At 40.1% G+C, this 23,356-nt stretch overlaps 1 long non-coding RNA gene and 1 pseudogene across 1 annotated transcript; both read right to left on the bottom strand.

The window, feature by feature from the left end:
• Window positions 1–10,051: 10,051 nt before the first annotated feature.
• Window positions 10,052–22,960, bottom strand: LOC133716597 (small ribosomal subunit protein uS15-like; annotated as a pseudogene).
• On the bottom strand, window positions 18,035–20,479 carry LOC133718379 (uncharacterized). Its single transcript, XR_009850265.1, has 2 exons — window positions 19,108–20,479; window positions 18,035–18,426 (listed from the first exon to the last, which is right to left on the bottom strand). It is a non-coding gene; the product is annotated as an uncharacterized LOC133718379 (long non-coding RNA).
• Window positions 22,961–23,356: the final 396 nt, after the last annotated feature.

Here is a 23,356-nt window from a genome sequence, read left to right as displayed (position 1 = left end):
ATCGACATAAACCGCTACTATTGCAAATCCGGAACTTGTCCTTTTTATGAACACACATGGGCATAGTTCATTGTTGACATATCCCTTTCCAATCAAGTAGTCACTTAGACGGTTATACCACATCCGTCCGGATTGTTTCAATCCATATAGTGAGCGTTTCAATCTAATAACAAACGCGCTCCGTGGTTTAGAGCCACTTGATTTGGGTAACTGAATTCCGTCTGGAACCTTCATGTATATCTCTGTATCTAGATCCCCATATAGATACGCAGTAACCACATCCATAAGCTGCATGTTCAGTTTTTCGGAAACTACCAAACTGACAAGGTAGCGGAACGTTATGACGTCCATTACTGGAGAATAGGTCTCCTCGTAATCGATTCCAGGGCGTTGTGAGAAGCCTTGCGCCACAAGGCGAGCTTTGTACCTTACAATCTCGTTTTTCTCATTACGCTTTCTAACGAATACCCATTTGTGACCAACTGGTTTGGTGTTGGGCGGTGTTGGCACAACATTGCCAAATACCTTTCTTTTCGCTAGAGAATCAAGTTCTGCCTGGATCGCATGTTTCCATTTTGGCCAATCAGCTCTACGTTGGCATTCATCAACGGAGCGTGGTTCGATGTCATCGGTCTCAATAATCTCACGCGCCACTGAATACGCGAATACATCATCAATGATGATGGAGTTTCTTTCCCACGTCCCATGTACACTAGTGTAATTAACAGAGATCTCTACGTTCTCAGGGATAGGTTCTGACATTGAGGCGTCCCCCAATGATGTATCTTGGACATAACCATAATCCGGAACATTCTCATGGGACGGATTTTGAGTATCGATGATCAAAGGATTTGTTTGTGCCTCATTCGCTCTCTTTCTAGGGCGAGTATCCTTCGAACCAATCGGTCTACCGCGCTTTCTTGCGGGACCTACGGCCATAGATGCCACATCAATGCCATGTTGGGCAATGGCGCCATCTCCTGGTGTCACAGGAGTGGCGTGGTGTCCAGTATTTGGGACATCGATCCTTGCAGGCACGTTCGCAGCAGGTATGTGTGATCTCGTCACTTTGGCAACATCAGAAAACGCATCAGGCAGAGTGTCTGCTACGTTCTGGAGCTCGATTATTCTTCGCACTTCAAGTTCGGACTGTGCGGTACGGGGATCGAGATGAGACATAGTGGGGACAGAACACGACAATTCCTGTCGTTCCTGTTGAACATATGTGTTCTTATCTCCCCCTAACGATGGGAAGACTGTCTCATCAAAGTGACAATCCGCAAATCTAGCGGTAAAGAGATCGCCTGTCAAGGGTTCAAGATAGCGGACGATCGTTGGAGATTCATATCCAACATAAATGCCCATTCGTCGTTGTGGACCCATCTTAGTACGCTGTGGCGGCGTAATAGGCACATAAATGGCACACCCAAAAATGCGTAAGTGCGAGATATCAGGCTCGTACCCAGTCACTAGCTGTAATGCAGAGTAAGATTGGGTTGCAGTGGGTCGTAGACGAATTAGCGTCGCTGCATGCAATATTGCATATCCCCAAGCAGAAACAGGGAGATTGGTGCGCATAACCAATGTCCGTGCTATCATCTGCAGTCGTTTGATAGCGGCTTCTGCGAGACCATTTTGGGTATGAACATGGGGAACTGGATGCTCTACATCAATCCCCAGTGACATGCAATAGTCATCGAATGTTTTCGATGTAAACTCCCCAGCATTATCAAGTCGAATTGACTTAATAGGATGGTCAGGGTAGTGAGCCCGTAGACGAATAATCTGGGCGAGGAGTTTAGCATAAGCAGCATTTCGAGTGGACAACAACGCGACATGTGACCAGCGTGTCGACGCATCAACCAATACCATAAAGTATTTAAAAGGTCCGCATGATGGTTGAATTGGTCCACAGATATCCCCTTGGATTCTCTGTAAGAACGGAATGAGTATTTTGGGATCCTTTGCGTAGGACGGACTCGGTCCTAATTTCCCGAAGGAACAGGCTTTGCAGAAAGAGCGAGGGGCCGTAGAAACAACCAATGAGGATTTTGGTTGGGCCTGAGCGTTTGTAGCGCTATTAGAAGCAAAGTGTGTGACTACATCTCCCATTATGGCGTTAGAGCCATGGAAATTGGTGTGTGTGGCGTCATGGCCACTAGGAGGAACAACCATGGCGTCATGCTCATGGTTGGCGCCATTAATGGCGTCATCACATGGGACTTGGGCGGCCCTATGGCGCCCCAAGACGGCTGCAGCTCCATATGCTGCAATTGTTGCGGTCTTGCTAAGTCCTGGAATCAATTTTCGATTCTTGCTTCTTCTCACTCTGAAGAATGGATGTCCGTGTGAAGTCTTTAGTATACGGAGCATCATATCTAGACCAGGATGTCCTAGTCGGTCATGCCAAAGCCAATATGTGTCTGAATCCAAGAGATCTTCTCTTATGACATTATTGGATTCAATAAGTCGAATTGTAGTGACATAAAGTCCACTAGATTAACACATAAGCTTCTCTAAGATGCGCTTTCTTCCGCAATCATTAGAGGTAATGCAAAGGAATTCTATTCCGTTCTCACTATGCGTTTCCGCATGGAATCCGTTGGCTCTAATATCTTTAAAGCTCAATAAGGTTCGATTTGCCTCAGGAGCGTAGAGAGCTTCAGTGATTTTAATCAAGGTGCCATTTGACAAAAGGAATTGGGCCATTCCGTGTCCTTGAACTAAACCTGATGGCCCAGCCATCGTAGTCACAGATGAATATGTAGGCAACATCTCCAAGAATAATTGCCTATGTCGTAGAATGGTGTGCGTAGTCGCACTATCCGCAAGACATTGAAGTTCATCCATTCCTAAAAGAAAAGCTCGTAATTAAAAAGGAGTCATAAAGAAAAGAACTCAACTTTTATTAATAAGCCAAACGGAATTACATCATCGTTTCTTTAACCAATATGGCAATTGCCTACATCTCTTGGAAAATAAAAAGATTTAATCAAAATCGCCAGTTTCTGGGTCTTGATCCTTGTAGTCTTCCACCCTTAGATCGAGATCACCATCTTGATCTTCTTGTTCCATGTAATTTGCCTCCCTTGCTTCACGATACATCTTGTATGCGTTTGCAACGTTCTGGGATGCAGTACACTTCTTTGCCCAATGTCCACTTGATCCACATCTGAGACAAGCATCATTATGGTCAGGTTCCCTTGATCGAGGCGCTCTGGGAGCATTTTGAGGACGGTTATTGCCTTTGGTGGCGTTACCACCATAACCGGAGGCTTGGCCTCTCTCTCTCTTCACACGTTTACCTCCACGGTACCGTGCACGCCTATCTTGGCGGTTTCCTTCCTCTTTAGGGCGAGAATATGGACCAGAACGTCCAGAATTATCCCTATTCTTAGGGTTTCGCTCCTTGCGTCCTCCCTTGGAGGCGCGACTATAATTAGACTCCGGAATTGACTTGGTTCCCACGGGTCTAGAGTTGTAGTTCTTCACAAGTATGTTGTCGTGCTTTTCAGCTACGTTCAAGGCACCAATTAGCTCATGAAATCTTGTGATGCGTCTAGCATTGACATCAATCCGATAGTTTTTGGCTATCATCAATGCAGAGACGGGGAAGGTGGAGAGAGTCTTCTCGATCAACATCGTATCAGTGATGTTCTGTCCACAGAATTCCATCAAAGACTTGATACGAAGGGCTTCCGAATTGTAGTCAAGTACAGACTTGAAATCACAGAAGCGGAGGCTAGACCATCTCACTTCTAAGTCTGGAAGCAGGGAATCACGGACGTTGCCAAAACGCTGCTCGAGTTCTACCCATAGTCTTCTTGGGTCTTCCTCATTGAGGTACTCATTTTGGAGCGCGTCATTCATGTGCCCTGTCATGAGAATGATGGCTTTAGCTTCATTCGCCTCTCTCGTAGCTCTATTTGCTTCAAAAACAGCAGCTTGTTGAGGAGTGCGCACGTCCTGACTTGGCTCTTGGATCGTACTCAGGATCTCATCAGCCTTAAGATGCTGGCGCACATCACGGACCCACTTGTGGTATCCTGCGCCTGTTGTCTCTAGTGGAGCGAAGCTCAACTTGTTCAGGTTACTCATCCTGAAAAACAACAAGAAAATAGGGTTAGTTTCGGAGCGAAAAAGACTACCACGAGAAACTATAAAATTTCTGAGCGTAGTCGCTTCCAAGAAATTAGGGATTTTCTGAGCGTAGTCGCTTCCAAGAAAATCCGATTCCAAGAGGGGTTTTTGGATTAGATCGAAACGACGATGTATGTGGTCGATCGTTTTCTTCTCAACAAACTCTAAGTTTGGAGGACTCTACAAGCTCCAAGCTTGGAGTGAGCACGAACCCCCACAGTTCGGCTATTGGTCTCCCCTATGAAGAAGAAAGGGGGGGTAGAAGAAGGGATGTTGGAAGTCCCCGAGAAAAGAAGAAGAAATTGAAAAACTTCAAAAACGGGAACTTTTAGAAAAGTTTACCTTGAAAAGATGCCGGAATTCTTGACCGCAAAAGATGTTGGTTGGGCTGTGCAGTGATACTGCAGGGTCGCTGCGAGGATGTCGCGAGGACGCTATGGAGATGCCGCGAGGACTGTTTCGGGGCCACTGCGGGGATGCGACTGTTGCGGGGATGTCGCGAGGACAGTTGCGGGGCCGCTGCGGGGATGCGACTGCTGCAGGGATGTCGCGAGGCCGCGAGGACAGTTGCGGGGATGTTGTGGGGATGCGACTGCTGCGAGGATGTCGCGAGGCCGCAAGGACAGTTGCGGGGATGCTGTGGAGATGCCGCGAGGCCGCTGGTGAGTCGCGGTCGCGAGGGTAGGCGAGCGCGCGCGAAGGTAGAAGGCAAGCAGTGCTTGCGGGCGCTACAGGGGCAGCGAGGCTAACCTGGTAGGGTTAGCGATGAGTTGCGACGCGGGGGCTGCGGGGGCAGTAGTAGCGCAGGCAAGGCAAATCTGGTGGAGCTTGATCAATTTCTGGGGTTTTGGTTTCTAAAGCTATGGTTAGGGCTCGTGCTGATAACGTGTTTTAGAGAAACTGAAATTGAGAGAAATTTGCTGTCTATTCTCATTGATAATAGGGGCCTCTTTATATAGAGGATTACAACTCATAGAATCTCAATCGTACAAGGAAAGTAATCGTACATTGAATAGGAATCTAGATCCTTCTAATTTAACCCTATTACCACTAGGTCAAGTAACCTAGAGTTTGGGCCAAACACAAATAGAGATATCCTTAAACATGTTCAAAATTTTAGATTTTATTGTGTTTGGTAAATAAATAAAAAAACAGCTTTAATTGGGAATTATAGGTCACTCGCAGCAGATTTTAGAAGCAGCCCAGAGGTTGCTTTTAGAAGTTGTTGTAGATCAAAACACACTCTGCAGTTGTTTTATGTACTGACAGCACTTTTAAAAATGTTATTTACCAAACACGAAACTGTTTTAATTCACAGTTGATTATTCTCACAACACAGCAGCAACAACTTTTTTTTTAAAAGTCACAGCAATCCCAAACTAGCCCTAAATCTCAATATCAAAATTGAGTTAGAATAGGCCCCTCAAAAAAAAATTACAAAAAAAAAAAAAAAAAAAAAATTCCCTCTAAATGTCAATCAGGCCACCCCTTCGGCAGAGGACTATAGTAGTTTATGCTCTAGTTGTTGAATTGGTTTTGTTTAGTTATTGAATTTGTTTCCAATTACATTTAGGGGTCATCATTTGGTATTTAGACCGTAAGCCCATTTTAAGCTCGACTGACAGGTAAAGGCGAAGCTCTGCCCAGCCCTTGCATTAAAGCAGGTCAGCCAGGTCTTTTTTTTAATAGGATAAGGTAAGGGCCATAGAAAATTAGAAATGACATCCAGCCTGGTCCATTTAAGCCCATAAGGGCCAAGCTCAGCCCGGCCTTTTAAGCCTGCCCAAATAAGTTCTAATTATTTTATATTTTTTCTATTTTCTAAATATGATCATCTTTTTTAATCCACATACAACTTGTCCCTTTATAATTTTGTGGGTTTTTGTCCATTTACCCCAATTCTAGGTATTTTTTTCCCACTTACCCCATTAAGTTTTTTTAATTCCTCCTTTACCTAAAACACTCTAAGGAGGTCTTCTCTAATACCCTATTAAGGTTTTTTTTTTTTTTTTAAGACTATTTTACCCTCACCCCTTTGTTACATAGAGAGAGAAAAAAAAAAATTATAGGAGACTTCGCCGGAGTCCGGTCACCGACCAACAATTGCCGGATTCCGGTCACCGGCCGCCACTCACCGAACTTCTCTAAAAACCTCGCCGAAGGTTCCCAAAGAGGTCGCCGGAAAGGTTTATTGGCCCCCAATAAACCTCTATTGCCCTTCTATTCTATTGCCCCAATAGAAGGGCAATAGACGCCTATTACCCCCCAATAGAACTTTCAGTCGTCGGAATGAGAACTAATCTCCCTAAATTTAGACAAATAAAACTTTGATTAAAGAAAAAAAAACGAGGAGATTACATCAATTCAAAACGTCTATTGCCCCCCCAATAGAACTTTCATTTGCCGAAATGGAAATTAATCTCCCTAAATTTAGATAAATAAAACTTTGATTAAAGAAAAAAAAAACGAGAAGATTACATCAATTCAAAACATCTATTACCTCCCACTAGACGTCTATTGCCCCCCTCCAAAAGACTTTTAACAGACTTCTATTTCCCCAATAGAATTTTTTTTTTCTTTCCTTCTGCCCCATCTTACCCAAAAAAAAAAAAAAAATCTCTACCTGAGTTCGACCGGCTTCTTCGACTCTGAATTGTTACTTCTACAATACACACATACACTACCAACAGCAATACACACACAGCGTTTTGTTATACCCAAATATAATCAAGTTAGGCTCTGAGAACTCCCAGAAGCAAGGGGAGCAATCATCCCATCAGCCTTGCTCTGTGGCTAATGAATCAATACAACTAGACACACCACTGTGTCACTATGATCTCCTTGATTGTAAGTTCTATATGATCAAATGAATCTCTATTTTTGATAAAAAAATAATAAAAAAATACTACCACATTCAGATGTAGGTTATATGGGAAATCTTTGTTGACAATCCCTAAGACCATCTCCAATGGATATGCCAAATCCACATGGAGGTCTCTACTGGTAACAAAAGACATACCAAATTACTTTAACCCATATGTCATATCCTACGTGTAAATGACCTATGGACTTGGTCTATCAAATTTGACAGAGGCAAAGAAACTGTCATTTTATTTTTTTATTGTTTCTCTCTCCTTCTCCCTCTCTCTCTCTCTTCACTCTCTTTCTTCCAGACCGAAGCTCCCCTTTTCTCCTACTCTTCTTCCTCTTCACTCTCTTTCTTTCTATCAGAACCCATATCAAAACGCAGCTACTACAGCTGCCTAGAAATTCATGGATTTAGAAAGAAAAGCTCACCAATTCGACTGAATTAGATCAAGCCCCGACCATGAGACAAGAATAAATCGATGGAGAAGATTCTTACCTTGGTGTTGGTGAGATAAAGCTTATTGTGTTGACTGAAAAAGAAGCGGAAGAAGATGAAGAGCTGAAATATGGAGGATTTTATTTGTCATGGGTTGTTGGATCTGTTCTTGGAATGGGCATTGATGTTTCTCGTAAAAAACCAAATGGAGAGTTGAGAAGGAGAAATTGTTTAGAAATTAAGGATTCAATTGAGGCATAAAGAAGGTTAATTATTTGTAGATAAAATAATTTTAAAAAGAAATAAAATATTGATATTATTTGACATATTTATTGGAGAAGAAGTTGAACAAAAATAACATTGCCACATCATCCTTCAAATTCAATTTTGACACACTTCAATTGACTATACCATTGGAGATGCTCTAAAAGCCGAGTGTGTTTGGATGAGGGAAAAAGTGATGGAATTTAATTGAAAGTGAGGATTTCATAATTTCTAAAAGCCAATTCCCTCGTTTAGCATTATCAGATTGGAAATTTTAAATTTCTCTGTGGAAAAAAACGAAGGAATTCGTTATTTAAATTCCTCACTTCAATTTCCACCAAAATAGGTGTCATTTACGAATTCCTTTGTGGTATTCAATTTTTATTTCCAAAACAAGACTTTTTTCTATTTTATATTTTTATTTATTTTAAACTTTCTTAATTTAATACACATTTCAAATCCTAAATAGATGCAACCAAACAATAAAAATTGCAATTAATGGAATTTTAGATTGAAGGAGTTAAAGATTCCATCATTTATAAATTCCTACGGATTTTATAATTTTCTCATCCAAACGTACCATAAATTTCTTTCACAATAACTCCATTGCTAGCCAAACACCGCTGCTTGTCATTAGCAAAGGTAATAGTTGGGAGACAATTTGATTCTCCCATGAGCGGAAGAAGCATTCAGGAGAAACATCAATCAAATTTTCGTATTCAGCCCTCAAAGGCAAGAAATAAAAACATCACAAGGTTTTTGCTATCATGATCTCGAACAACAATTCTGATATACTAATCACGATAATTTGATGATCCCTGACTAGTGGCATCGTTAACCTTAATTTCATAATAATTCAATAACAAGAGTAAACTACCTCAATAACCTCCGAACAAGCAATATTGAACCAAAATATTTGGCTGGCAAGGTGTCCTTCCATTCATATTAACATTAACTCTAGTCTATAACTTTTATTTGGGTTGAAATTCTTTTAGTATTTCTTAGTTGGCAAAAAAATAACTATAATAATTTCTTTTGTTACATCATCCTTGACCACTTCTAATCGGAGTTTGTAGTTCCTCCCCTGAACCCATCGACGAGCTAATGACCCCCAGTCGATCGATTGACCACCAAACTGGCCAAAACATAGCCCTTAAACCCTACCTACACACTATCTTCCACTAGCATCTATCAACGACCACAAATGTCTACGAAGTTCTCACTATATATCCTACCAAAGACCATATCTTTTGACTATATCTACCTCTATGTTAAAAATTTGAGATTTTGTTTTCACAGAGGAAGGGCAACTGATGAGTGGGTTTAGTTGGTGGTGATGCACTTAAAATGGTTGATGTTGAATCACTTGTAATGAACAAGTATATAAATTACTCATTTAAAAAAACAAGTAATATTATAAAGACGGGTAATAGAGAGTATTCGAATTACTGTACATTATTCAACAAATTTATTAAAAAATAATTAAAAGTTAAATTATGAATCTTTAGAATTTCACTTTTAGTTCAATTATGAACGATTGCTTTAGCTAAAAAATTTGAATGAAGAGGCATTACAGATGCTTATGCCACTTTATATTGGGGCACATCCTCTTATAAGCTAAGGAGTTAACTTGCCTACTTCTTTGTAGAATAAAGATGTAGATTTTGGTTAGCTGATGAAACTAACAAGTTAGTTTTATATAGGCTCGATATAAATTAAAACAATTTTTTTTTTTTTTTTTTTTTTTGAAATGAGGGGGAGCATAGCCCCATTAGATGTTATTATTCATAGGAATATATTGCTAGGGGACATATTGCCTAAAGCCCGAGTATTATTACAAACATCCTCAAAGACAACATCCTCAATAATAGAAGGAGTCGTTCCAAACATCATCATAACAAGAGTAAGTAGCATAGTGTGCTAAACGGTGAGCAAATATATTTTAGTTCACTCAAATATCTCAACATTTTGGGAGGAGGACAACACAAATTGGATTCCGGTCATATCGCAACTTATCGTTCATATCACCAACTTGTAATACTAAAAGGGGATAATTCTATGACTATGGTTACCATGTGAAAAGAATGAGACAATATTTTTAAATTATCATGCTCGTACTACTAGTGACAATCTGCATAAGTTGTGAGCATAGAAAATTAACCCACCGGTTATATTAAAGGGGCATTAGAAACAACTAAATCGAATGATTTGAATACTATCTAGCAAGGACTTCAGCCATGATTCACGAAGGAGCTCTCAAATTGAAGCAAACAAAAGTAGCAACTAACAACTAGTTTTGCTCTTTCAATGGGAAGCCTCAAATCTGGGCCAATCATCTCCAACCTAAACCACAAGAGTGCTGCTGGCTGTGGTAGATTCACTGCAAAAAGAGTTCAAAGCGGATATAAGAACTTTTGGCACTATTATGATGTCACACTGACGATGAAAAATTAATTAATATGAGCAAGCTGAAGACCGTTTCAAATTTTGTGCAGAAGACAATTTGACAGTTCAAGTCATAGTTCCCTATTAGGAATAGACTACAAGAGAATATATTGTTGTAACATACAAGGTAATGTAGTGTAGTACAGTAGTTCATAATAGTTGTAGTACGATTGTAATCTGTTTATATACACCACAGAATGGGTTTAATAAAATATTAGAAAATTCATTCTCTCAATCTCGTTATATTTGACTTGGTATCAGAGCAAAGATTCGAGAGGACTTTGTCTCTTGTTCTTCAGTTCGGGGAATTAATTCAAAAACCCCATTGTTAGGGTTATTGTCCTCTTAACGGCGTTACTCTCCGTCGTTATTGTCTTGCATCAACATCCGTCCAAGAACGACCAGAACGTCTTATTCTTGGAGTTCGACTTTGCCAGATCAGTCTTCCCCATCTCACGATCGGACCGGCTTCGTCTCCCTCTGTTCAGACCGCCTTCGTCTGTCTTCCTCCGTTCAGACCCAACAGTTGGAGAAGTTCTCCAGATCGTTTTCCTCTGCCGCATCGTCCGGTCATCTGCTCCAGTTTCCAGCTTTGCTTCAATCTCCGATCGTGCCCAGACTCAGATCATATTAGAACGCACGCCGCACCAGCTCAAGGCGTCGTCCAGTTCGCCTGCTCCGTCGCTCAGCCCTGTTCAGGCCATCAGTTTCTTCAGTCCAAGCGATTAGGGAGAACCCAGACCGGATCTTCACTTTGTTCACAGGTCACCATCCAAATTATCAGGTCAACCCGTGCAATTTTCTTAAAAAAAAAATAATAAAAAAAAAGGAATATTTGCTGCACGTTCTGTTATTGTTGGAATCTTCTGTTCTTCTTATTTCCACTGCATACTTTGGGATTCGTGTGTTTTTTGCTATTGTACTATTGCAATGGGTGGTGATGACAGTCAAAGTTCTAAGGCCAATGAGGTCCAGAAGGTTGAGGTCTCTGTCAAGAGCTCAGAAGGTGGTTCTTTCGGGGGTACCAAACTCACTGGTACCAATTTCCGAACATGGAAGAAGATTATGTCAGTTTATCTCCGTGGAATACATAAAATGGGGCATGTGACTGGAACAATCAAGGCTCCTAGTGAAGATGATGTGGAGGCCTATGCTAAATGGGAAGATGGTGATGGGTTTGTAATGTCAATTCTATTTCGAGCCATGACTGATGATGTCCTCCAGATGGTGGAGGAATGTGAAACTGCTGAGGCGATATGGAAGACATTGGGGGATTTGTATACCAACGAGTCTGATTTTATACAGGTTCCTGAATTGATGTGTAAAGCTGCTAGTATGCAACAGAATGGGCAACCAGTAGCTGTGTATTTCACCAAGCTGAAGAATGTATGGGCTGAAATTGATCAGAAGCGTCCTTGCAAGATCAAGAATCAGGAAGATCTTGTGTGGTACCAGAAGGAGAAGGAGCTAGAAAGGGTTCATGTATTCCTGAGAGGGCTTGATGAGAACCATAGCAGTGCCAAGGGAGAATTGCTCAGAATGACAGACCCTCCTAGTTTGAACACAGCTTTTACATACATCCGCAAGGATGAGTCTCAGCAGGAGAGTGTCAAACATGCACAGGTTGAAGTATCTAGCCTAGCCATTCAGGCCAAGTCACCGGCACCTTTCCTTCAGCAGCAGAGTTCAGCCCCACTTCATCAGCAAGGTTTCCCACAAGGCTTCACCAACCCACAAGGCTTCACCAACCGCCCTCGTCCTCAATGTTCTTATTGCAACGACCTTGGGCATGTTCGGGATACTTGTTGGAAGTTGAACCCACACCTTAAACCTAAAAAGCAAGGTTATCGTCCTAAGGCGAAAGCAGCTGCTGTTCAATTGGTCCAAGAACCGGATTTCTTTGGAGTGGTTGGCCAAGATCATCATACAGCAGGTGGAGTTACTCCTACAGCCTCTATAGCTGGTCGAGGTAAAATTGGTATGGCTTTAAAGGTTTCTAACTTTGTTGGTTCTGATACATGGATTATTGATTCTGGTGCCTCCGATCATATGACTTATGACAAATCATACTTTACTGAATTGTCTTCCCCACCAGTGTCCTATGTAACCAATGCCAATGGTGAAGCCTTTCCTGTGTTAGGTTCAGGGTCAGTTCGTATTGCTCACACCTTAGAACTTCATAATGTGTTATATGTGCCTGACTTGTCTCACCATTTGATATCTGTTCCCCAGTTGAATACTGAGTCTAAATGCTCCGTAACTTTTTATCCTATGTATGTGATTTTTCAGGATCTTCTCACCAGGGAGATAATCGGTCGGGGGTATCTGAGGGGCAGGTTGTTCCATCTGGATCAGACATACGCAGGGGAGAAACCAGGAGCATAGTCTCGCGCCGCTTTGACTTCGAGTTCTGATAAGCTAAGTGAAATTTGGTTGTGGCATCGCCGTTTAGGGCATCCCTCTTTTAGTCTTATGAGAAAAACCATGCCTACTTTGTTTATTGGTGTGGATGAGTCTATTTTACATTGTGAAACATGTGTTTTGGCCAAGAGTCATCGTGCTACTTATTCTCCTAGTATTTCTAATAAAAGTGTTGCTCCTTTTGAGTTGATTCATTCTGATGTTTGGGGGCCATCTAGAGAACCCACTGTGTCGGGTATGAGATACTTTGTGTTGTTTATTGATGATTGTACGAGATTGTCATGGGTTGCTCTTCTAAAAACCAAAGATGAAGTCTTTCCAGCTTTTCAAACTTTTCGTACTCTCTTTCAAACACAATACCATAGCACCATTAAAGTCCTTCATTCTGACAATGGGGGGGGGGGGGAATATGTTAATCATGTTTTCCAAGAGTTTTTTACAACCCATGGGATTGTTCACCAAACTACATGTCCACAAACACCAGAACAAAATGGAGTGTCTGAAAGGAAAAACCGTCATTTACTTGATATGGCTCTTGCCCTTCTCTTTAGTGCTCATATGCCTAAGTATCTTTGGGGCGATGTTGTACATGCTTCCTCCCATCTTATCAATCGTCTTTCATCTAGCGTCCTTCAGGGAAAAATTCCATTTGAGGTTCTTGCATCTCATGTCTCCTTACTTTCATTTCATAATCTTCCAGCTCGTGTCTTTGGTTGTGTTGCATTTGTCCATGTTCCTAAAAACCAACGGTCTAAGTTGGATGCCCGGGCACTTAAGTGTGTGTTTGTTGGCTACGGAGGGTATCAAAAGGGGTACAAGTGCTATCATCCCCCTACCAGGAAGTACTATGTCACTATGGATGTTACCTTCTTTGAGGACATGAGTTATTTTTCCTCTTCAGATACAGCTCTTCAGGGGGAGAATTCATATTTTGAAGAACTATATCATGGAGAGGGGGAGGAATCAGAAGGAGGGGGAGGAATCAGAAGGAGGAGAAGAAGAAGTCACACAGGCAGGAGGTATTTTGACGGATCCAGTTGAGACCATCAGCTCGCCACCTCTTGAAGCAGTAGCTCCAAACATCCACGCACCAGTTTCTATGGCTGAAAATGAAGTTGAAGACACAACTGCCCCTCCTGCCATCGCTTCTACCCCTGACCCACAACTTCCTGGTCCTGAAGATCACTCATTTGAGGTATGTCCACCCACTAGTACTAGTAGTAGTGAGTCTAATGTTGAGCAATATGTGTTACCAAATAGGACAATTCGGGGTCAATCAGCCAAAAGATATGAACCTACTCTTACTGCCAAATCAAAATACCCAGTAGCCAATTATATGTCCACTAGGAGGTTGTCTAAGTCATATGAATCATTTGTGAATCAAATATCTGCTGTGTCAGTACCTAACAAAGTGCAGGATGCGTTGGGGGATCCAAAGTGGAGGAAGGCAATGAAGGAAGAGATGGAGGGGTTGCAGAAGAACAATACTTGGCAACTTGTGCCTCCACCACAAGGCAAGAAGGTTGTAGGTTGTCGTTGGGTGTTTACCATGAAGCATAATGCAGATGGATCAGTGAGTCGGTACAAAGCACGCCTTGTAGCAAAGGGGTTTACTCAGACGTATGGTATAGACTATGATGAAACATTTGCCCCTGTTGCCAAGATGAACACTATTCGGGTTCTGCTCTCATTTGCTGCTAGTTTAAACTGGCCACTCCGACAGTTTGATGTCAAGAATGCATTTCTTCATGGAGAGTTAGCCGAGGAAGTGTACATAAGCCTTCCACCTGGGTATGTAGTTGCTTCTCCTGGTGATTTTGTCTGCAGATTGAGAAAATCTCTGTATGGTCTCAAACAGTCACCTCGTGCTTGGTTTGGAAGATTTTCACAATTCATGTGGAAGGTTGGTTACAGACAGAGCAACTCAGACCATACCTTGTTCCTCAAGCATCAACAAGGGAAGGTAACAGCTCTAATTATTTATGTGGATGATATGGTAATTACTGGCAATGATACTGTTGAGATGGATAGACTACAGAGACAGCTAGCCTCTGAGTTTGAGATGAAGGACTTAGGTGAACTTAAGTACTTCTTAGGGATTGAGGTAGCCAGGGGGAGAGAAGGAATCTATCTGTGCAAGAGGAAGTACGTTCTTGACTTGTTGACAGAGACAGGTTTGTTGGATTGCAGACCGGTTGATACCCCTATTGAGCAGAACCATTGTTTAGCTGAGTATCCAGATCAGGTACCTACTGATCAAGCTCGCTATCAGAGGTTAGTTGGGAGCTTGATTTATTTAGCTCATACTAGACCAGATGTTGCATATGCAGTAAGTGTGGTGAGTCAGTTCATGCATAATCCGAGTGAGAGTCACATGGATGCTGTTATGCGGATTTTGAAATACTTAAAATCAGCTCTAGGAAGGGGAGTACTGTTTTCTAAACACAACAATATTCTTGAGGTTTGTGGCTTCACAGATGTAGATTGGGCTGGAAATATTACAGACAGGAGGTCGACATCTGGTTACTTTACCTTTGTGGGAGGTAATTTGGTTACATGGAAGAGTAAGAAACAGAAAGTTGTGGCACGTTCTAGTGCTGAGGCTGAGTATAGAGGTATGGCTCACGGAGTGTGTGAATTGCTGTGGCTGAGAAATCTGTTACGTGATCTGGGTTTCAAACTCAAAAATACCATGCAGTTGTATTGTGACAACAAGGCAGCTATTGACATATCACAGAATCCAGTTCAACATGATCGTACTAAGCATGTGGAGGTTGATCGTCACTTTATAAAGGAGAAGCTAGATGCCAAAATTATTAGTTTCCCTTTTGTTCCAACTGAAGAGCAACTTGCAGATATCCTTACCAAAGGAGTTTCCAGGAAGGCGTTTTATGACTCACTAAGCAAGTTGGGCATAGTTGATGTATATGCGCCAACTTGAGGGGGAGTGTTAGCGTGAGTCATAGTTCCCTATTAGGAATAGACTACAAGAGAATATATTGTAACTACTTACCTTGTATATGTAGTGTAGTACAGTAGTACACAATAGTTGTAGTACGATTGTAATCTGTTTATATACACCACAGAATGAGTTTAATAAAATATTAGAAAATTCATTCTCTCAATCTCGTTATATTTGACTCTTTTAGCCTCAATATCACAAAGATGAGTTTAAGTCTATAAGTAGAAAATTACATAGTAGCACAGTTTGTTATTAAGTCTATAGCTAACATTTCCATGAAGTTGTCTGAAAAGAAACAAAACATGAACATGATTTGCATAGATTTGAACAACGATTACTTCTGCATGACATTAATTATTAGCTTCTTGCATGTAATCAGTTGTTCAAATTTTGATTGTTTGGGAAAGGGAAAGGCTCAACAATCAAAAGAAAAAAAAAAAAAAAAAGGAAAGGGAAAGTCAACATGCAGTAGAAGCTAAGTTTGGATCGGAGTGCATTTCATGAAGCAACTTTTTTTGCAAGTTATCAATACTTGATGATTTGTGTGCAAGTCCTAGCTAGATCTACAACTGTAATTTCTGATACGTACTTATTTGTTTTGTTGGGCCTTTTCGGTCCATCTATCCAAAGGGAAAAAAAAAATGCAGTGGAATCACAACAGTTATAGAGAAGCTACTGCCCTAAACCCTACTGCAGCATCTATTTGCATACAGAATCCAGTATCTTATTAGGATTCTACAAAATGGTAATAATAGGATTATTAAGTCCTACCCCAAGTACTTACAAACTTCTTCGAGTGACAATTAATTTCATTAGGCCAATGAAAGCTATCAATATTCAGAATTTCATATGAAGAAAAATGAACAGAAAATGAAAGAGAAACATACTATTTCCAAACTGGTGGAAGCTTCCTTGTCTTCTTATAATAACGAGCTAAACAATGGATCCTGCTCTCCACCAGAATTAGCCTAAATTTAGAATCCTTCTCCTTCCTGTTTCTCTCCAAATGCTTCCTAATTGAGTCTGCTTTCTTAATGGGGTGGTATAAATCCTCAGGTATTTCAGGAGCAAGACCTAACCAAACCAAAAAAATAAGGATAAGCAATCGTTCACACGTCTTCTTTTCTTTATTCAAATACCCAGAATCACCAAAAGTCTTCCCAGACCCGCGATAGAACTGGAGACTCTTTCCAAACACCATAAATCTTAGGAGGCAGGAAACTCCAGGAAGTAGTTAGGTGGGTATCTCAAGGGATAGTTCAAACATCAGCGCAGATGGGAGCAAACCATTCCCCTAAACACCCTCGTGAAATTATTCACTCATTTCTCTCCAGAAATACTAAACAATATGGAAGAGACACTGTAAATATAATATAAATGAAAATAAAGAAAACACACACCATCAGCCTTCAGTATTTCAGTAACACTCTTCAATCCCATGAGAATCATGAAGAATTAACACCAATTTGAGACGGTGTCAGACCCTTCTTGGCAAACTTGCAGATGTTCCCCTCAACCTAAAAGAACAGATTCAACAGAAACAGTTTGCAGTGACAATCAATTCCCTTGAAGACATCAGTGCCTCAGATACAACCAAACAAATTTTTGTTCTTTTCAATAAAGTTTCATGTCTTTGCCACAAAAAGGAGTGACCGTTCAATTGTTGAGCAGAAAAAGGAACTCAGCAAAAGATACTTGACGTATTGAGCACCATAAAATTGAAAACAACTGAGAAGAGCCAAACTAACACTATGCCAAAAAGGCCTTCAGACGACAGAACAGTTCTGTCGTCTGAACGAACAAAAATGTGTCGTCTAGTACGGTGTCGTCTCTTGGGGGCATCAGACGACAGAAGTGTTCTGTCGTCTGATGAGTTTTGCATTTTGGGAACTCTCTCATACAACAACAATTAAAAGTTGTGCTAATTTACTTTAAACGATAATTATATGTGGTCGTAAAGAGCATCAGAGGACAATTAAGTGTCGTTCTAGGATAGGTTTATATGACATTTAAGTGTTGTGTGAAAGATTTTGAAATTATACATATGTGATGTTGGGAAATGGTTTAGACAATAGATATCATATTCTTTCTGTTATGTCAGTCTCATTACGACGACAATTTATTGTCGTTTGACATTATTTATACGACAAATATTTGTGGTCTGAATATAAAAAGGACTACTAATAGTACATGTTCTATATTGTCTATAATCACGTCCAATCACACTTATTTGTTGTTGTTATACACTTTAGCCAATACTTTCAACTAACTTATGTTGTTGTTTTGCCTTTCAGACTACAATTTTCTGTTGTCCCATTGTCAAAAAGACAATAGACTTCTTATTGGTTTTTGTGTTGTTTTTGTGCAGCTGCAACCACACGTTTTGGTGTGCCTTTGTTGTAACTTGCAATTTGAAATAACACATATTACTAGTCTCCTATTACAATTGGTATGCATGCATCTGGAAATTAAAATTACCCGTTCATGAAACCATAAAATCCACATCCAAAAGCATTCATTGCAATTTCCACTAATCCATCATTGTCTCATGTACACAAACCTAATCATGAGCATCAGTTCAAAATGACCCATATCTACTAATTTGAATCTGCAAACAAGTCCACATTCTTAATGAAGGAAGAATTTCTACTAGACACAAGTTAAATATAGGAACTAGTTCCATAAGTGATGATTTCTCAGATTTGGCTCTCTTTAATCGTTCAGACTTATGACTATTGCACAGAGTACCTGGGATGATCAGTTTACTCAATTTTTGTTCAAATCGAGCATCAACTTATTCCCGTCTCCCTCCTCTTCTTCTTTTCCTTTCTTCTGTTTCAACAAAATCCCAACTTCTGATCCCTCACAGTTGCTAGAACTCGGTCCTCATCTGTAAAGAGAACAATACAAGTAAAAGAAAAGCTTAATTACCTAAATTGTCTTCGATTTCTGAAGACAATTCCATTTTCCTTAAAGCCTAAATAAGCTGCAATTGCTACACAAGTCAAAACTAACATAGCCTAACATGCCTTTTACAATTACAAGTGCTTATCTGAAGGTTTTGAGGTACTGTAGGAATTACTAAGATAACTGGAGGAAGATGGATGATAGAAAGACCAAAAAGAATGCTGAAAGTTAGCTCATTTCTGAGGTTATCTAAAACCAAAAAGCTAAGCTACCATCACCAATACAGGTTTACGAATTTGCTTCCTGTCACAACCCTTTTCAGTGAAAACTTCATATTGCATAACTAAACCCATAAACATTTGCATTTGTGGAGGTAAAACAGCAATACCCGAATTAGTACTTTAAGGCTGGTAATTGACTTGAAGAATTAGACAAAAAATCCCAACTTCTGATCAACTATGTAAATCTAGTTCATCATATAATGACACTATATACCAAATCTTTTTTATATTACTTGCAACCGTATCATTGTTTGTCTTCCTCTTCCAGTCAACTAATCATAAACTCTAAGAATATTAAATTGACAAGCCTCAGAGAGTCATCAATAAAATCGTTTGGAGCCATAACTTGGAAGGGAAAAAAAAAACCAACAAAGGTAACTCACCTTCAAGTAAAGATCTGCTAGAACTTGAAGAAATTAGACAGTCCTGAACGCAACTTTGTCCTGAAACATCTTGGAAACATGGTGCTTGCTCAAATCAATGGAGGTATCCACTTGATAACTCTCCCATCAGTAAAGAGAACACAACTAGCATGGAGCAGAAAGAAGCAAAAGCAATTTTCTTATACATACTATGTGCATATGGAGTCCACTAAAGAGTATAAAGTTCAACATCATGGAAGAAAATATACAAATTCTAAGTAACAACTATGCCATAATCCTTCAGTTTGGTACAGCATATAGTAAGAGATAACAAGAAAAACAAAAACAGCTGAATGTCAAAAGGCAACATATTAAGGAAAAGCATGTCAGACCTCGGTGTAAATCATATTGAATGATCTTGTAGTTTCTAGAAAAGATTCCAAATGTGAACGAAATCTGGATTCTACCTCTGCATACTCCTCATCTGGTTTGTAATCATGCTATATGCAAAAGGGAGAAATTATAATCACAAAGAGAAAAAAAAAATATTAATGCAACTAGGGAGTTAGGTGTGAAGGTCAAGTGAAGGTCAAAAAGAAATGAACATGAAACAAGGTGGTGGTTTTAGGTGTCAGAGGGAGTTGTAGAGATTGAGTACTCTTAGGAACACTCACAATAATTACAGAATAAAACTAATAAATAGCAGCACTATAATTTGAAAAGTAGGAAATAGTGGATAACTGCAGGATGATATTGTCCAGGCCCAACCTTCTGATTCTAAGGAAGGAGACGGAGAAAGGCTGTCAAAATAAATACAGTTCTGCAGCAGACTCTAAAAGTCATGTCTGCCAACGAGATGAAACCAGAACTGGCACTTGGAGGAAGATGGTCACCCTTAAAATAAAGCTTCAAGACTTTGACATTACTGTGACTATAATCACCTGGTCCTTCTTGAACCTGCACAGCAAGCAAATTTATTAAAATTGAAGACAAGCTTTGAAGCATCCAATTAAGAACAAATTTGGTGCACAAGTCTTTATGTTTGCAGAAGGCCAAAATAGTCTAGAGGCGGTCTGAGGCTTTTAACACCAAAAGATGACAGGCAAGAAAGAAAGTGCAGTGGAATGCAAGGCGAGTCTCAAGTTGTCAAAATTAAACACACACTTTGTGGCAGTAAATTCCAAGACAAATCTGATGCACAGGTTATTATACTTGCAAAAGGCCAAGACGATCAAATGAGGCAGACTAGGACTTGATCTCAAAAGGTGACAAGTATGTGTTCGTGGGTGCAGCGTGTCAAGAGAAGAAAGAAAGATGAGAATTTGCGGTGGAATTGACTAAACAAACTTCAAAGTTCAATTATGTGCAGCAGCTTTGGAGTATTTGTGTTCCAAAAAGCTTCAAAGCGGTGCCAATATAATAAGCCAAGTAAGAGAAGTCCTTGGCGGTGGCACTTTTGTCTGGGCATGAAACTTTAATCCCCAAGTATGGCCAATATCATCAAAACCATTCTAGAAATTGACAAAGCATACAGCAATGTATATAAAAAAAAAAAGAAGTGGACGTTCTGGTGGTGTTGCAGACCAAAAGATTAGATTAATTAAGCTTTGAATAAGACAAAAATCACTTGCTGATTTTGCTAGAAGAATGGTACTTAAAATAAAAAAAACCCTAGTAATTTCTTTATCAAACAATTACTTGCCAAACAAAATGTAATACTCCGTATTATCATAACCTCCATTCTGGATTATCAGCAAAAATGCTTGCCTCAACGAGATCTACAATTAAACGAAGCATTTCAGTGCAATCTGAAATCAGAAAGTGAGAGATGAATCTTCAAAAAGTAAATAGCTATAAGGATCTGCAATCAGATCTTGCAGGAGACTTACGGGAACCTCAAAATTTGAGGTGCTATCTCTGCAATATATACGGGCACCGAACAATATGATCACCAAGTTAGTTCTCATCACAGTAACTCTCTGAATAATTCCAATGTAGAATCACAGCATTGAACAACTGATCATTACCACATACGAGATTAATCTGATTAGAAACAATAACATGGCCCCAAATTACCTAGATTGACGTTAAACTCTTCAAACTCGTCACCGTCCTCGAACATATCCACCTTGTCAGATGCTACCTTCTGATCCTTCTCCATTGGAACAAAGCCTGCGAATTTGCAATCAATGAATCAATTAGCTCACTAAAATTTAGACCCAATTACCAAAAATCATTCAAAAGGCGATTGGCATTATCAAAATCAAATCTTGAATCTTTGTACCTAGAAACAAGAAGATTGAATCAGATAACCCCAAATGAATTGCAGAACCTAAAACTACAGATAAAACCCTAAAATCGATCGAAGATTGAACCATAAAATCAAAGTTTTGGATAATAAGCAACCCAAAATTTGCAGATAAAACCTTAAAATCAATTGAAGATTGAACCTACTCGAAACCCTAAACTACAAAACGATTGAAATCCTAAATTGCTTACCAATATCTGAATTGAAAACAGCTCTTGCTGGAGAGCTCCATTAATCCGGACATGAAAGATGAAATAGAGACTAAGAAGAAGAAGGAGAGACTAAGAAGAATAATCGAGAGGGTGAGAGGATGAAGGAGAGAGTAAGAATCGAGATCTGAGAGAGCTCAGTGAGAAGGAGAGAGGCTGGTGTTTTGAGTCTTCCAGTTTCGCGGGTTCTAGGTCGAGCAGAGAGAGCTGAGTGAGGAGGAGAGAGCGTGCGGGGTGGTGTTTGAGTATCTAGTCGTGGTCGAGCTGAGTGAGAAGGAGAGAATGACTTTGAGGTCACTATGTCAAAAAGCACAAGTCAAAATAACTTGGAAAATTTTAAAACAAGCTCTACACTTAGACAACATTTAAATGTTGTCTGAATGTCATCATATTTTTTAGTCAACTAGGCTTGGCTGTTTGAGAGGGAAAATTGCTTAATCAAATTTTGGATATCCCTCCACATTTGAGATAGCAAATCATCATCTTTTACAACAACAAAAATGTGTTGTCTGAATGCTGACCATTTTTTCAAATTGAACGAGTATGGTTTAAGTCTATATTCAGACAACACAAAAAAAAATTATGTCGTCTGAAAAACTCAGACGACATAAAACAATTCTTATGTCGTCTGAAGTGTGTCGTCTGAAGCACATTTTGGCATAGTGTAAAGGACCAATTTCCAATAAGTAACAAAGATTCTGCATGTAATAACAAGACATCAGCAGACTTGTAACACCAAAACTTGCATCAAATTAGAATATTAAGCAAGGAAGCTAGAACCAGACTCGACGTTTCATTTGGTGCATAGAAAGGTAAAATGTAGCCACATTGCATTCAAACAATGCATTACTTTATAAAATAGGCACCGTACTGATGAAAACCAAAGGAGACAAAACCCAATTCTTCTGTCCATCAATACACACTGAAGATTAGCAGGAAGACAAAGAGAGGCTGATAGGGCTCTGTTTGGCAACTGTGATTGCCAAGACCCGTACAACGTAATTACATAAGTGAAGCAATCCTTTACACAAGCCTCAATGAAGAAATTGAGATAAATATTCAAAATTTATCTCATTTTTCTCGTCAATCAAACAAATCAAAACACAACCCAAGTACGTTGTTCAGAGTTTAGTGTTGGAGATTCTCACATCCTGAGTTGAGATCTTCAACCAGCGAGGAGGGGTCCTCTTGTAGGGCAGAGCCGAAGCCGAAAATCCCTTTCTGCAAAACAGAGCAAGTCCAAGCACCAACAGTATCAGACAAATGAGCGAATGCTGAAAAAGTGAGGGAGCTCATTACATAGATTGTTATAGAGAATGAGATTAAGAACGAACCCTCTACTGTGCATACGACCCATTTTGACGGGCTTGTCGTATCTCTGCCGCTCTTGGTTTCTCTAGCTCTGCCTCCCTTACTCTATTGCCCGCCGGTGCCGAGAAAACCTGTGCGTATATGTATGCCGCTTAATAAAAACAGTTTATTGGGCCATTATAAGCGGAGAGTGGACTTGGTTTGGATAGGACAACAACACCCCATACAAAGCCCAAAGAAAACAAACAGATGGGAGAGAGAGAACGACGGCACATCTATTCCGATGAAAAATATCACGAGAAAATCTTTAGTGGAGCGGCCGTGACACTAAACCTCCACTGAGTCTTTTTTTTTTTTTTGGTCGAAGAAAATAAAATTTGTATTATATGTGTCCAAAGATACACCACAATACAAGAGGTACAAACGACCCCAGCGAAAAGAG

This window comes from Rosa rugosa, chromosome 6 (assembly GCF_958449725.1).
Source record: "Rosa rugosa chromosome 6, drRosRugo1.1, whole genome shotgun sequence".
Classification (NCBI taxonomy): domain Eukaryota; kingdom Viridiplantae; phylum Streptophyta; class Magnoliopsida; order Rosales; family Rosaceae; genus Rosa; species Rosa rugosa.
The sequence above is the reverse complement of the archived record's forward strand: the minus strand, read 5'-3'. Positions and strand labels throughout refer to the sequence as shown.